The following is a 16,569-nucleotide window of genomic DNA, read 5'->3' on the forward strand; positions in this document are numbered from 1 at the left end:
AAAGCTTGGACGCCCCTGATCATATTACAGACAATTTCCCACATATATTGAAATAAAAATCATAAAATTAATACTAGTTTTGTTGACGTTCGGCATTCTGTCACATTACAGGAATTTATTCTTTGCAAGTTTTTAAATCAAATATGTTTTTTGCAGACATACGGACGCACGGTACATCCGTAAAAGTAGAAAAGCCTCGCTTTTAATAAATTATAATGCAGTCGGCAACTAAAACTAAATATTCTTATCTAGCTAGCTGTGTGTTAAATTAATGTAATCTTTCAAACTTAATTAAGTTGTTGTTGCAGTACAAATGTATTTAAAAACTTTATATATTTTTAAAAAAATAACATTTATGAAATGATTTACTTAAACACTCTAAATTTCTTCCACTTGTAGAATAAAATGAATGAAAATCGAAGTTTTTTTTGGTAAATATTTTTTAAAAATCTTGTAGGTCCAAGGCCAGAGCTAACAAAACTTGTATTGATTCTATGATTTAATTTAATATTCGTGGAAAATTATCTATAATACAATGCTAAAACTAATTTTTCAGTATAAATGATAACGTTTAATTATTAATTGGCTTAACAACCTTAGGGACTTTTATTGTATTTTGATTGCTTGCTTCATTCAGTTGAGTGTCCAAACGTTTCAACCACCAATTATAATCTACAGAAGGGATAATTTTGTGTATACTCATTAGGAATATATATCAATTTATTGGCCATTGTCTTATCGCTTAAGATCTCTCAAATTATTGTCATATATGAAACAAAGAGTCAGCATAGATAATTATTGATTATACTGGACAGATCATCAATTATACAACAACTATTTCTCTTTCTCCACAAGAAAATTAATTTTTATTCAGATATTCTTAAGATATACTATTATTATTTTTATTCAGTTTTACAGATTTGATATTAGTTACACATAAATTTTCAGTTTGGCTGGGCACCAGTTCCAATCCTGCAGCTATTAATCGGTTTCGAAGCCATACTGGAATTTTTTTACTAATTTTTTAGGCTATTGACAATGGCTTAGACAATAGTAGAAAATTGAAAGTACCTTTACAAAATTACCTCTTGTGTAAATTATATTTAATGGTAGAAAAGTTAGAACACAACCCAATTTTGTACTTTTGTACAACCAAATCAAGATAAAAATTAATCCATAGCGAAACGACTGTATAGATTATCTTTTCGGGTGTTGGTTCTTAAAAAAAAACAATTAGCAAACATGATTCATACAAAGCTTCTCTTAAAATCAAACATCAACTATTATCCTAAATTTAGGCAATTTATAATTCAATTTAGGATTTAAATTGCTTTTAATATTATTAAAATTCACTTACTTTCTAAGTAACAAATGTTTAATCTATTCTATTTCATAATGTTTTTTTTGTTGATTGACAAAATCCAAAATATCATCAAATTTTCCTGTTTATTTTACTAAGGACAAAAAGGTTTTTTTTCCAGTTTGGCTTCGAAACCGATTAATATCCGCTGGATTAGAACCAGTTCTCGGCCATATTAAAAAATCACGTATAGCATCGCATTACACACAATTTTCCAAGAATAGAAAAATAAAATCATAAAGTTAAAAACAGTTTTGTTAGCCTGGGCCATCGTCCACTCGGGGCTAACTCGGGGTCCAAATTTTAAAATTTTTATATTTTAATAACCGCGGAAAGCTGTCTATAATACAAAGCGATAAATAATTATTCTAAAATAATTCTAATGACAAAGTTTCGTGTTGGACAAGGAATCTGAGGATAGGAAGAAAATTTCATTAACACAAAATAAAAAGGTTGAAAGTACTTTTTATTCCTCGTATTTGATTACTCAATAAACAAAGATAAAAACTTGAGAATTCCTGAGGGGGGACGTGGCAGGGAGGGAGGGGACATTGGGCTGTTTATTACACTAGTCCTCAAAGTTTTATAATAACGTTTTGTTATTCGTTGGATTAATAACTTTGGGGACTTTTATTGAATTTTGATTGGTTGGTTTATTAAGTTGAGTGTCCAAATGTTTCAACCACTAATCATAATCTACTGATGTAAATTTGTGTATCATCAATGTGTATCCCTTTAGATCCCTGGGGGACGTGGCCTGGCGTAATTCAAATAACTTTCATTTGTTAAGCAAAAAAATTTTTTTATTTTACTTCTTTTTGTGTAAGTCAATATTGCTATTATTCCTAATTTGGTGGCCTAATTCTTTCAAATTATATGCGGACTAAATAAAGCCAGGGACCTAAAGGGAAAAGACAATGGACGATAAATTGATGGATGGATTGGATTGTTCAAGTTCAAACTAACCAATCAATATTAACTAAAAGAACTCAGTGTTTTCAAGCCAACGAATGAGGTGGCTTGCTTATAAACCTTTTGGTTTCATTATTATTTACAGTCCAATGTCCCCTCCCTTCCTTCCTGCTATGAAATATAAATGTAAACATACATACATTGTACATTACTTCTTTACAAATATACATATTACATATCCAGCAACTTTTTGCCTTTTTTATGCCGGCATACTTTCGCACATTTTCTGACTCAGCCATCCCCCCCCCCCCATCAGTTTGTATATATTATAGGACTGAAATAATTTATCATGGAGAAACATTAGTCTTGGGAGAGAAATTACACCCCCCCCCCCCCCCCCGGCCCCATCCTCTATTTTCAATTCATAGACCTTCCTTCTATCTTTCTCTTTTTCAACAGCCTCCTTTCTTTCTTTCTTTCTTATTTGGTATACATATCAGGGAGGGAGGGGACATTGGGCTGTTTATTACACTAGTCCCAAAAGCCTTATACTATGTTTTCTAAGTTTGCTTCAATGCTCAACAACTTTGGTACTGTTTTATTGGCTGGTTTATTAAGTTGAGTGTCGAAACGTCTCAACCATCAATTGTAATCTACAGAAGGGGTTGTTTTGTGTATCATAATTTGGGATGTAAATCAATTTATCATTCCTTGTCTTATCCCTTTAGATCCCTGGTATTTAGATGTGAAACAAAAAGTAGATGCATAGTTTTCACTTCTTGCGATGATATTGTGCAAGTGAACAAAGAAAATTCTGAATATATTCACCACAATGATACACAGTGCAAAATTTTAAAAAAAATGGACAAAAATTATTTGAATTAAAAAGACTTGTTGCTTCACCCTTAGCTTCTAAGAGTTTAGGAAAATAGCTTAAAACACTCCACAACATTTATTAATCTTTCCTAAAGAATACAACCAATTCAGACCCTCACTTTCTGAGATCTTAAGCTTTAGACAAAAAAAAACCTTACTGCTTTATATTAGAGGATATATTTGTGATTCACAGAAAAGTCAGACTTATATATAAATATTCGAGAAGAAAATTATGTTCATTTTGAAATTCTTTTCAATTTTGACCAACTAAAATGTGTTGTATATTCCTATATTTAAGAATCTGGGTCACTAATACAAGAAACAAAATAGAATAAAGAAAAAAAAGCTGCGAAGATGTTTTTTTCTTTAGGAGAAGTATTTCGTGATGATTGTCTATAATTGTGTATATTTATACTTTGTTTTTATACAATTTTTATAATAAAGTATCTGGATGTTTTTTTTCTCTTTGTAACGAAGGATTTCGCTAACCTCTGAGCCGATATGGTTCACCTTTACAGGGTAGTTTCTCGATTGCCCCCAAAGCCGTTAGTACTGTACATAAAGTTCAAATATGATTTTTAAAACCATATTTTATAGAGCAGCCATATGAGCAAGTTTATAAGACAAGAGTATTTATTTATATTATTTGAATTAAATAAATGATTTTAACTACAAAAAACGACAAAAATAGTTTTGGTTGTAGATAAGTATATCAAATACCTTATAATGTCAAATTACCTAAATTAATGTCTTTAAATTTTAAAAGTCTATCAATAAATAAAGAAGATAAAGAAAACATTACGAACTTAACTACTGAGTATGTTAGAACAGACCCTAAGAAAAGTCCCGCTTTGTGTACTTTTATCTAATTTTTATATAAAAAAAAAACATTTCAAAAGTATAAGCAATTTTTTTCTTTTTTCAAAAATGATAAAAAAAAAGTTTCATCCAATTGCAAAGCTTTCCTGATCAGCAAATATAGTGGATCTAGCTGTTTTATAGATCTTAATTGACATTCAGACAATGTTCCTATTAATATAAGGATAAAAACAAGCAATAAACCTCTTGTTTTTATTTGCAAAAGTCTGTATTGGCGCTTTTAATTCACCGGCATTTAAATACCCCGCAAAAAATACTCCTTTACTGCATTGAAATGGCGCAAAAAATCTACTTCTTATCACTACAAGTAGCCTTTTTATTTGCCGCAAAATGTGGCCTTGGGAGTAAAAAAGGTGTGTGAATAAAAAGGGATGGCGTGCAGTAGTGAGCAATATTTATACTTGACTGCCTCATTACGACGCGCTCTGATTGGCGGAGAGTTTGCAAAATATAATATTTGCAATAGCGGGAGAAATCTTATTGGTCGGAGGATTGACAGAGAGGCGGGATTTCAAATTATTTCTCCCCTTTCCTCTTTTTTAAAGTCTGAAATATACTGCAAATTCGGGGAGATTTTTTTTAAAAAGGGGGGATATTTATCAAAATAATTATCAGCCCCCCTCTTTTATATTTGCAGTTAAATTATAGAGTTAAAAAGAAATTTCAAAGGGGGGAAAGACTGAAGAGTATAAATGTATGTGAACACGTATCCAAAATTTAAATTTGCCAGTCATTTGAAGTCAGCGTTTGTTGCACTTTCAATCAGTTTTGCAAACTTTTTTTGCATAGAGTCGTAACTTTTGGCAAGTGTCATAATTGTAGTTTGCAACGGTCTTGCTAATAGCGACGATGACTGTGTGCAATTTAAACTTTTGAAGCTGCTTAAATAATTTCTTTTTTTTAGATAGACTTTCTACAATTAGAGAGTGACCGTCCGTCTGTACCTGACAGCTCTAATCATAAATTTGAGCTGTTTGAATAGTTCTATCTATTTAAAACTTTACATGAAGATTCCTATAGTAGTGAATCTTAATTTCTAAAGAATTGAAACTCAAAAATTATAGCTAGATTGTTAGTTCGGCCATTTCAAGCATGTTTTTTAAATTAAATTTTCAGTTTGGTTTTAGATATGATGATACCTAGGACGATTTGGCACATTGGCATCAGCATTGTATTTCTTTAATTGTGCCAGTAAAGGAAGCTCTTAATAGTGTCTATTAAAAAATGACGTTATACAATACAAATGACCAATGATAGGCCAACACACCGACTATATTGCCAATGGCAGGCAAGTTCACATTTTAATTGACCAATGGTAGGCCAGTATGACGTAATTGTTTGTAGGCACTATAAAAAGCTTCTCAGTAAAGAAAAGAAGGAACTTTTAAATGTAAAAAGACACTCAACAAATTTATAGGTTATGCTAAAACGCATAGAACACATTCCGCTTGTTAAAAATATGCTCAAAACTTTTTCGTCTCATGAATGTTTTGAAGAGTTTTTGAGCTAGAGATTGAGTAAGATTGAGTGGGGAGTATTGTTCGGGTACTTTCTTGCACTAGGCTTAGGAACAAATAATGAAATCTCTAAAGCCACAGCAATAGCCGCCCAGAGAGAGGGGACAATGGGCCAAATATTACAGTAGTTCCCAAAGTTTTATTATAACTTTTTCTTATTTGGTGGCTTAATAACATTGGGGATTTCAGTTAAATTTTGATTGGTTCGTTCATTTAGTTGAGTGTTCAATTATTTCAACCACCAATTTGAATTGAATCTAAGGAAGGAGTAATTTTGTGTATCATCATTAGGAATGTACTTAAATTTATCGGTCATTGTTTTTAGACCCCTAGCTGCCGCCACTATCTTTTAAGTCACAGTATAAAAAGTATCTGCTACAGCCAAGTCGCTGTTTTTTTTCAATAATACGCAGTTGGGCCTCACTAAAAATACTGCAAAGACATAAAATATTGTAATAACATATTTTTTTTAATGTACATAAAAACTACTTGTATAAGAACTAAAGAATCAAATGATATAAAATAGCAAGATTTAAACCTAAAAATCTTTCAAAATAAATTTACTTTACTAATACGCAAAAAATGCTAAATATTCGCCACATATTTAGCACATACGGAAAGGTATTGTATATTTGTTTTATAGAATATCTTGCAGAGGAGTTGGGGTGGTAAAAAGTTGTACTTCTAGGCCTTTTTTTGCCCACTCCTGGGTTGTGTAGGCCTTTTCTTGCTCTGGTATGGGCCTACATTATCAGGGGAGGCTTATTCATCATTCAAATGGATTTGAATGTAATTTTTTGCTGGGTAGAGCAAGTCCTCAGAGAGGGAGGGAACAATGAGTTGTTTATTACACTATCCCCCAAAGTTTCATAGTAACGTTTTTTTATTCGTTGACTTAACAACTTTGGGGACTTTTATTGATTTTAATTTGGTTGGTTTATTAAGTTGAGTGTCCAAACGTTTCAACTACTAATTGTAATCTGCAGAAGGGTTAATTTTGTGTATCATCATTGGGGATGTACATCAATTTTTCGACCATTGTCTTATCCCTTTAGAACCCTGCGAGCAAGTCCTACACAAATATACATTACACGCCAATCATTTTTGCACAACAACATACCTTTTCACTTTCAGTTTGCACACACAAAAAATCCAGGAAAAACGTTACAAAATAAATTGTATTTAAAGTAAATTATTGAATTCAAATAAAATATACTCACAAATCGCGTATGCAACAACCAAGGATAACTAAGAGGAGCCAATCTATCAATTTTCATTCCAACACCCAACAGACAACTAACTCTTTGATTTCGCGACCAATTTCTAACTATGCATGGTAATCAAGTTGAATCTGTTTTGGGCCATGGTATTCCCCCTACTCTAACAAATGTCTCATATCTGACATAGCAGCAATAGGAACCATTTATAATGTCTTTAATTATGACATGGTGTTGAGTCGAGATTCAAACCCATCAACTTCTAGACGACGAGCGGATGAGCTACGTATTAAGCCACTAGTTACAGGTCTTTATTATAAATACTTAAATATAAGATGTAAAGGAGAGCCATATCGGTACAGCGGTATGGAAGAACTTCTGATACAGACGCCCAGACAGATAGACAGACACATATCTTGCTACTTTAATACAAGTCTTTGTTTTGCCCTTATCAACTAATTTCATTTCAGACAATTTAGATTTATCAATTCAAATCAGGTTAATGATGTTAATAATTAGGTGAATATAAATAAACAAAATTGATTATTGCTTAATATCAATGTCTTTAAAAGAATTATTAGAAACGTTAAGTTTATAATATGTATAATTTATATAAGACACCAATGGATATATTATCAATGGATATTCCCGATTATCCTGTACTCTAATAAAGTTCACCATCCCATATTTAGTATTTTTGTTTTCTAGGGGTGATTTATCTTGGGAGGTTAGTTATGAACCTTACCAGGACCAACATATTAAAGAAGAAGCATATCGGTTCAGCGGTTAGCGAAATTATTAGGTACATACAGACACACAGAGACATAGATCGATCCTGTTACAATTTTATGAGTATAAATAAAAAGTATTATTGATATGATATTATTTGGATTATGTTTTTCGTTCACAAAGGGTTAAATTCACATTTTTAATTTAGTTTTATTATTTACCGCCAGGAGTAAATATTTTTTTAGTAAAGTTTTATTAAATAGTGTTTTAATCATTTATTATCCTATTTAGGTTATTTTTAAATTATTTAACATTTTTTTAATTTTTAATTTTACCTTTGTAATAATATATTCTAATAATAGGGACATTCCTTATATTTGTTATTTTAAAGTAATTAGAAATAAAAGTGGGTAGCATTCTGGAGAGATTGTTAAATCTACAACTTTTGCACAATTTGGAGGACAGTGAAGTCTTATTACTCTTACAGATCCAACAACGTTTTATAAGAGTAAAAGAGAAATAAAAAAAATTTAGGATGGGAGTCGACTACCATCGTTTTTAGTTTTAGATTTAAAGGTATAAATTTAACTATGAGAAGCTACCCTGTAAAGACGAGCCATATCGGTTTAGAGGTTAGCAAGATCCCTTTGTACCGACAGAGATCCTGTTACTTTTTATATGAGGATAATTTATATAATTAAAATTATTTAATTACTGGAGAGTTAATGATAAACTTATTATTCAAAGTAATATTTTATATTATTACTAGGGGCTTCTCCCCTAGCCTCTAGGGGTTTTTCTCCAAGAGGTTTGATCAACCTAGATTTAAAAAGAAAAAGTAATAAAATATTTTTTTGGGGGGGGCGGAGGGGGGAGGGTTAGTCCACCCTATTTTTATTTTAGTTTAAAATTTAAAATTTATGATTTTTTTTGGGGGGGGGGAGTGTCTAACCCCACAAGAAAATAACCTAAAACCATCACAGGACCAGTAGGTATATTCCCTTCTGTTCAGTGGTTACTGAGATCTTAAGCTTCAGACAGACAGAGAGACAGACGGACAAGCAGACAGACAGACAGCAATCGTTCTACTTTATATTACAGGAATGAAAAGTATACACAATAGGAAATTAATTATATGTGTGTATATTGAAGTCTCGAAAACGGCGTCCTACATATTATTTAAAAAGTTAAAGTCAACCAAAATAGTAATTGCTTCTGAATAAAAAATATCCTTCCAAATGAAAAAAGCTAGGAGCACAGTCGCCAGTTTAAAAATATACCTTTAAATTTTTCTTACAAAACTTATGTATAATAGAAATAAAATTCTAGAACATATCAAGGTTGTTTATAAAGTACTTTTAACATATTTAATTATTTTAATTATTCGGATACTTTCATATCAATTCATTCAATTATTATAATTTTAGTTAGATGTATAAAATAAACATGTTTTTTGATAATTGTAAAAATATAAAAAAAATGTTGGGTTCAATAAATCTTACTAATTACCAGGGATCTAATGATAAGACAATTGCCGATAAATTGGTGTACATCCACAACGATGATACCCCTGCTGCAGATTACTTAAATTAGTGGTAAAAAAGATTTAGACACTCAACAAAATGAACAAACCAATCAGAATTCTTTAAAGTCCCCAAAGTCGTCAAGCCCAACGAATAAGAAAACTTTATCATAAATCTTTGTGGACTATTGTAATAAACAGCCCAATGTCTCCTCCCTCCCTGCTAATTACACTTTTTATTAAAAAATGAATCAAATAAAAATATAATGTTAATTACTCTGGCATTGATTAAAACAAAAGACAAGCCAACCCCTTTAATTTTACATGGTAATTAACCGGACAAATTTATTAAATATATTTTCCTTAAATTTCACGTGGAAAACCTATAGCCCCCCCCTAGATATACCACACTTTTCTGGGATCTTGCTGAGTCAAGTATCAACTGTTGGGAATATCAAAGGATGACTCCATGCAAAATTTGAGCCGGATCCGGCCAAAACCGGCCGTGAATTTTATGAAAAACCGGTTTTTTCCGGTTTTTAGGGGGTATCTGTAAATCGATTCAGCTGGAGCAAAACCGGTTAGAGGTACAAAAAATTTTACTTCACATGAAATTTAGCCAATGCAATTGCCTACAAAAATGTACTTCATCATCAACTTGATTGGACAACTCTTTCCCCTCCTAAATGTCCATTAAAACCTCGGAAACGGCAAAAATCGCCAAAAATCACGCCTTCGGCGGCAAATAACGGCTAAACGGTAAGCCGGAGGCGAATGAAACATAAATAAAGAAATGTCTGCCTTAAAAAGTTGTTCAACATCAAAGAGATGCTTGAAGTCTCTAAAATGACTCCTTCCCCTCCTTTAAGGGGAAAAACTGAAAAAACGTGATTTTCAAAAGTATGCCCACTTCGTGTGTGTGGGGGGCACTGAACCCGTCACCCCAGGGTCACCAAATATAAAGTTTAGGCGGCCCACAATGCTGAATTTTCACCAAGTGAAAGTCTTGTGTCATTATCTCTAATAAGAAAAAAGTTATTAATTAATTAAAATTTCAAATTGTGATTTTTTGATGGATTTCTTTGATGAAATGACAGGCCGGTCAATTTTTAGGCCATTTTTTGCGGTTTTTGGGCCGTCACGCCCAAACGGTTTGAGATAATCTCACGGGACCTTTTGCCCAACCTAAGTCTGGTTATTTGTAAGGTCTAAGAAAAAAAAATCCCGGATTGGATGAAGCACGACGTCGCTGCGTGCCGTCAAAAATCGCTGGTCGGCTCATTTTGCCCCCTCAAACCCTCAGCTCGTGCCATTTTTCTGTGTAAAGATTATAATTATAATCTTTTGCATAAGTCTGTTTTTTTTTCCTAGACCTCACAAATAACCAGACTTAGGTTGGGCAAAAGGTCCCGTGAGATTATCTCAAACTGTTTGGGCGTGACGGCCCAAAAACCGCAAAAAATGGCCTAAAAATTGACTGGCCTGTCATTTCATCAAAGAAATCCATCAAAATATCACAATTTGAAATTTTAATTAATTAATAACTTTTTTCTTATAAGAGATAATGACACAAGACTTTCACTTGGTGAAAATTCAGCATTGTGGGCCGCCTAGACTTTATATTTGGTGACCCTGGGGTGACGGGTTCAGTGCCCCCTACACCCACGAAGTGGGCATACTTTTGAAAATCACGTTTTTTCAGTTTTTCCCCTTAAAGGAGGGGAAGGAGTCGTTTTAGAGACTTCAAGCATCTCTTTGATGTTGAACAACTTTTTGAGGCAGACATTTCTTTATTTATGTTTCATTCGCCTCCGGCTTACCGTTTAGCCGTTATTTGCCGCCGAAGGCGTGATTTTTGGCGATTTTTGCCGTTTCCGAGGTTTTAATGGACATTTAGGAGGGGAAAGAGTTGTCCAATCAAGTTGACGATGAAGTACATTTTTGTAGGCAATTGCATTGGCTAAATTTCATGTGAAGTAAAATTTTTTGTACCTCTAACCGGTTTTGCTCCAGCTGAATCGATTTACAGATACCCCCTAAAAACCGGAAAAAACCGGTTTTTCATAAAATTCACGGCCGGTTTTGGCCGGATCCGGCTCAAATTTTGCATGGAGTCATCCTTTGATATTCCCAACAGTTGATACTTGACTCAGCAAGATCCCAGAAAAGTGTGGTATATCTACCCCCCCCCCCCCCCCCCAACTAAATAAAAAAAGAGAATGTATACATATAAAGTTAGGTTAGGTTAGATTTCGGAAAGCCCCACAAAACAATTAAGCTCAACATATTAGCTAAAATCAGGGAAGTTAGGTGGATTTGGGTGCTTCACTTGCTATTTGATAACTATTTCCTATTTTAAAAATATAATATAGAAATCAATACCAGAAAAGATATTTTATTATTCATGATTTCATGATTATCATTATGGTTATTTTATGTTTGCCTTAAATTAGTAAAAAGGGATTCGACAACCCTTTCTTTCTTCAATATTTACCAGTATGGTATGCCTTATCACACAAGAAAAAAATACATTTAGATGTAATTGTACATTTAAATCAACTACTTATAGGAAAGTTTAAATAAAAAAAAACTACTATGATGCATGGATCTAAAGGGATAAAACAATAGCAGATAAATTGATGTACATCCCTAAGGATGATACATAAAATTACCCCTTCTGTATATTATGATAAGTGGTTGAAACGTTTGCACACTCAACTTAAAGAACCAACAAATCAAAATTCAACAAAAGTCCCGAAAGTTGTTAAGCAATCGAATAAGAAAACCTTATTATAAAACTTTAAGGACTAGTGTAATAAACAGAACAATGTCCCCTCTGTTCCTGTGTATGATGTATAATCCATTTAAAGTTTTCATACATAAGTGATAAAATACTTAAAATATTTTATGAAACTAGTGTCAAACAGCTGACCTATTTTCTTATCTTTAAATCCAAGTTCAAAAATAATATTTGCCCAATCTTTTCATATCTTAATCCTTTGAAAAATTAAAGTACAGAAAATACATTTCCTTGTATTATAACATTATTTTCTAATTTGTTGGTTCAACAACTTTGGGGACTTGTATTGAATTTTGATTGATTGGTTCATTAGGTTGAGTGTCCAAACGTTTCAACCACTTATTGTAATCTACAGATTTTGTGTTCCATCATTGGGGATGAACATCAATTAATCGGCCATTGTCTTATCCCTTTAGATACCTGATTTGAAATACTATCCAATAGCTTTCTAGATAAATCCTGTTTTAAAAGTATAGGTAAATTTACAATTATGAATGAACTTTAAAAAAACTGAAAAATACCTAGCTCTAAAAAACATATTGGATGCCGAAAACATCAAAGGTCAATATTTATAACAGATAAGTTGCAGGCTTTTATAGGATGACTTTAGTCCTTTAAAGCTAGGGTGTCAAAGTCTTATTACAGCTTTAAAATTATCCATTGACCAATAAAAAATACATTCATAACACTATGATAAAGTAACAGGATCTGTGTCTGTCTGTGTGTGTGTACCGAAGGATCTCGCTAACCATTGAACCGATATGGTTGTCTTTTACAAGGTGGCTTCTCATAGGTCCATGGAAGGTTTATAACTATTTTGGGGGAGGTACCAACAACCTCCCAAGAGAATTCTCCTCTATAAAAAAAATTACCCCACCCGTAGGCGCTAGTATTCTAATTCACGGACACAATGGTAAAATAAACACAGTACAACAAAACAAAGAAAACAATGCTTACCGATTCTTCAGTCTCATTCGGCGATGTGACCGGCGTCTGCGGGGCCGCAGGCGGCGAAGTTGTGCCGGCCGTCACCCAAGAACTGCCGGCTCCCGCCAGCCCCGCCGTTCCGCCGGCAAACTCTGACATACCGCCGCGGTAGTCATCATACGCCGGAAACATGTGATAGGTCGGGGGACCAAGACCAGCGCTGGACCACATCTTGTCGGATTTATCCAAAATGTGGGGCTTGTCGTCGAGCAGCAGCGAGTCGTCCTCGATGAGTACGTGACTGAGAGGACTGTCCTCAGAGTTGCTGTTGTTGGAGAGGTCGGTGGTGGTGCAGGGATGAAGGAGGACTGTACTACAGGGAGTGGAGGTTGTGGGAAGATTAACCTGTTCTACAATTATACGCAACGTCGTGGAAATTTTTAGCCTGGTTAGACCAGTAACAATTTATGGCAAGAATATTTTATAAATATTTTTAATCACATATGTGATCTCAAAGATCACATATTCACTGAAAGAAAATGGTTTATAAGTTCAATTCAGCCGACACAGGTTGAATATTCATTAAGGTTCATTTTGATGCCAAATAAATTCACTGTCAAAAAATTCATCATATGCAAAAAGTCTATTTGTAATAGAACTTTTTCTTTCTTTATTCACAATTTATTTCGAGGTCTAGTTCACTATGAGAACCGGTAACTTCTTTTTATTTTATAATAATTTTTTGTCTTTTAGACTCTGTAATGTTTCTTATATGACTTTTTTATTCGAGCTCTGAATTTGCTGATTTTTTTTTGACTTTTTTAGTGAATAAAAAGAGCGCCTCTGTTCGCCTGGCTTCTGCCTCTGGTTGTTTCAGTTTTGAGACATGAAACTCCGGTCTGGTTGGTTTGCTTGCAACTGCGTGTCTTCACCATCATTATCACCACCTCCTCCCCCTGCACCAGGGGGCCACACCACCTCCCCGCCCTCGTGCAGGAGGCTGTGCCCCCATCCCCACCCCGCGTGCCCGTGAGGTAGGGGAGACACACACACACACACAGAAAACATTACCCAGGGCCCAGGGCCCCCCTCTCAAATAGTTCTTTGAACTCATATTGGGAATGGGTGGAAGGGGGTAAAAAAATGCAGAGGAGTTGAACATAAAACTAGGTGTGAATAAAAAGAGGGACGGCAAGCAAATTCTCCCATTTTTTTTCACCTCCTTTCAAAATTATGTAGGCCTAATCTCCTGACCTTTCCCCTTTCCAAATGTTTTTACTTGTTATTAATTTTCCCCTCCCCCTAATTCTCTTTCTTCTCTCTTTGCCTGGACTCTTTTTATATCGAGAGTTGTTGCTCTCTAAAAAGTTTTGTAAAATGGGATGTTTCTGTTATAGAACAGTTTTTTACAAGATTTTTCTCATGTTATAAATCAATGCAATTTTAATGTTTTTTTTTTATATAAATTTTGGTTTATTTTTTTCCTATGGGGTCTTGTTCAGGGATAAGACAATGGCCGATAAATTGATGTACATTCCCAATGATGATATACAAAATAGCCTCTTCTGTAGTTTATAATTAGTGGTTGAAACGTTTGAACACACAACTTAATGAACCAATCAATCAAAATTTAATAAAATTCCTGAGCGTTGTTTAGGTAACGAATAAGAAAAAGTTATTATAAAACTATGGGGACTCGTGTAATAAACAGATTAGTGTCCCCTCCCTCCCTGGATCTTGTTACACAAATTATTACCTACAAAAACAGTAATAATAAAGATATGTAGGTATATCTACCTCCTCTTAGGTTAAATTTTCTCCCAAATTTATATTTACATCTACCCCATAGCTTTTATTGTAGATACCTATACCTAAGTCTTATGCTATATACTTTATTATTTTATTTTTTAGTGTTTTTTTTTTATTGCAAGCAAGGAAAAAATTTAAACAACATTTTGGGCCCTAAACAGATTGTTCTGCTGAGTTGAGGTCGTAGGTACGCTCTCACTTAACTTACCTGGAATAGTCCAAATTATTCTCAAGGCATAAACTATTTGCAGGGCTCCAATTTTCCTGTTTTACCTACCCTAACTTTAAAAAGAAACTTAAAAGCTTTTCTGAAATAAGTTTTTTCATGTTTTTCTTTATTCTTATAATTTAAAACAAAATTTGTATCAATTGTGTGAAACCTTTAAAAATTTGTGCTCCGGATTCTGTGCCTGCTGCACTTTCATAGCCACGGGATTATACATACACTTACACAGAGAGAGAGAGAGAGAGAGAGAGAGAGAGAGAGAGAGGAGGGAGAGAATAAAGAAAAAAATATAGAAAGGGTTATCAAAGTCTAATTTGGAGAAGGGTTATATCATTATGGATAAAAGGGGTGTATTTTGTGTAGTCAAAGTGTAAGCAACGAAAAAGCATTGAAAAAATGCTTTCCAATCACACTCGGCCGGGTGGGTGTTCTACTGCCCTCGTAAAATATCATATCAGCAACTTGATAATTCTTCAAGTATTACAATATTAATGTCAAACATCCTTAAATAACATATCCTATTGGAAAGTGGTAAGGTTTTTGGTCTAAAGCTTAAGATTTCGGTAGTTACTGATCCGATTAAGTTCTACATTTTAGGGAAGCTTTATAAAGGTCCTATAAGATGGTTTTATGTTATTTTTCCACCCTAATGCTAGGGGCGCAGCAGCTAGTTAGCATATAAGAGAACTTTAGTACAATCTGAATAAAATTAAAACTCCAAAACATGATCTTTGTTTAAATGTTGAGTTGGTTTTCCCCCACATAAGAATTATTTACCCTCCTACTCTCTGATCAATATAGCATTAAACCTGCCCATTGATAATTCCGAATTCTTGATCATTTTGTCCAGCCGTTCAGGAAAACTAACACCCAGGTACTTTGATATTATAGCATCTAGGGGCTACAAAAATAGCCCAAAACTATCCCAAGAATTAAATCTTAAAATAGAATAGCCTTAAATCATTCTGAGACCTATGCGAAGTCCCCCAAATGGGAGAACTCAATCGGCACAGTAGTTATCGAAATCCTAATCAATAGAAAAAAAACCTTTCTTATTTTATAGGATTATAAGAAACGAGTCTTTTTGTTGAATGGAATGGACACCGTCGTTGTGCACCTCTCGGGCTGTCTCTTTTGTGTGTTTCTGTGTGTGTGTGTGTGTGTGTGTGTGTGTATGCATTCAAGTTGACTGAAGCTGCCCCTGGGGGGTCATTGAACTTACTGCACACACACACAAACACAGGGCCGAATCGACTTGGGCATGATTTATTTTAATTCAGTAAATTGGAAAAATGATCTAAAATTCTCTGTTTACAGCTTTTACCCCTTCCCCCTCCTTTCCATCGCTTTAACTTTTTTGTTGGAAGAATTTGATCTTTTTGTTGTTGTAGATGGTTTAGTTAGTCATCAACCCTTTTTAACCCCCCCTCACCCCCCGCCACCACAAGGCCCCAGGCCCCGGGCTAATGTTTAACCATTTTCTTCCCGCCCCTCGCTAAAATGCTTTTTCAACAATATGCCTAGTGGTAAAAAGTTTTGCCCAGCAAAAAATGTACTTTGACCTATTTAAACATTTCACTTGTCTATTATTTTTATCATTAAATATATTTTATGTTTGCGGCTTCGAATTGGTTCTGTTGAAAGTATGTACCTGTATAAATGTTTATCGCATCGAATTATAGAGAGCTTTTCCGCGGATATTAAAATTGAAAATTGTAAGTTTAAAACTAGTTTTAGTAGTGCAAAGGCCCGGGCGAAGAATTTATTAATTTAATGATTTTCATTATAATATTCG

Source organism: Acartia tonsa, chromosome 4, assembly GCF_053477335.1.
Source record: "Acartia tonsa isolate MP-2025a chromosome 4, ASM5347733v1, whole genome shotgun sequence".
NCBI classification, from domain to species: domain Eukaryota; kingdom Metazoa; phylum Arthropoda; class Copepoda; order Calanoida; family Acartiidae; genus Acartia; species Acartia tonsa.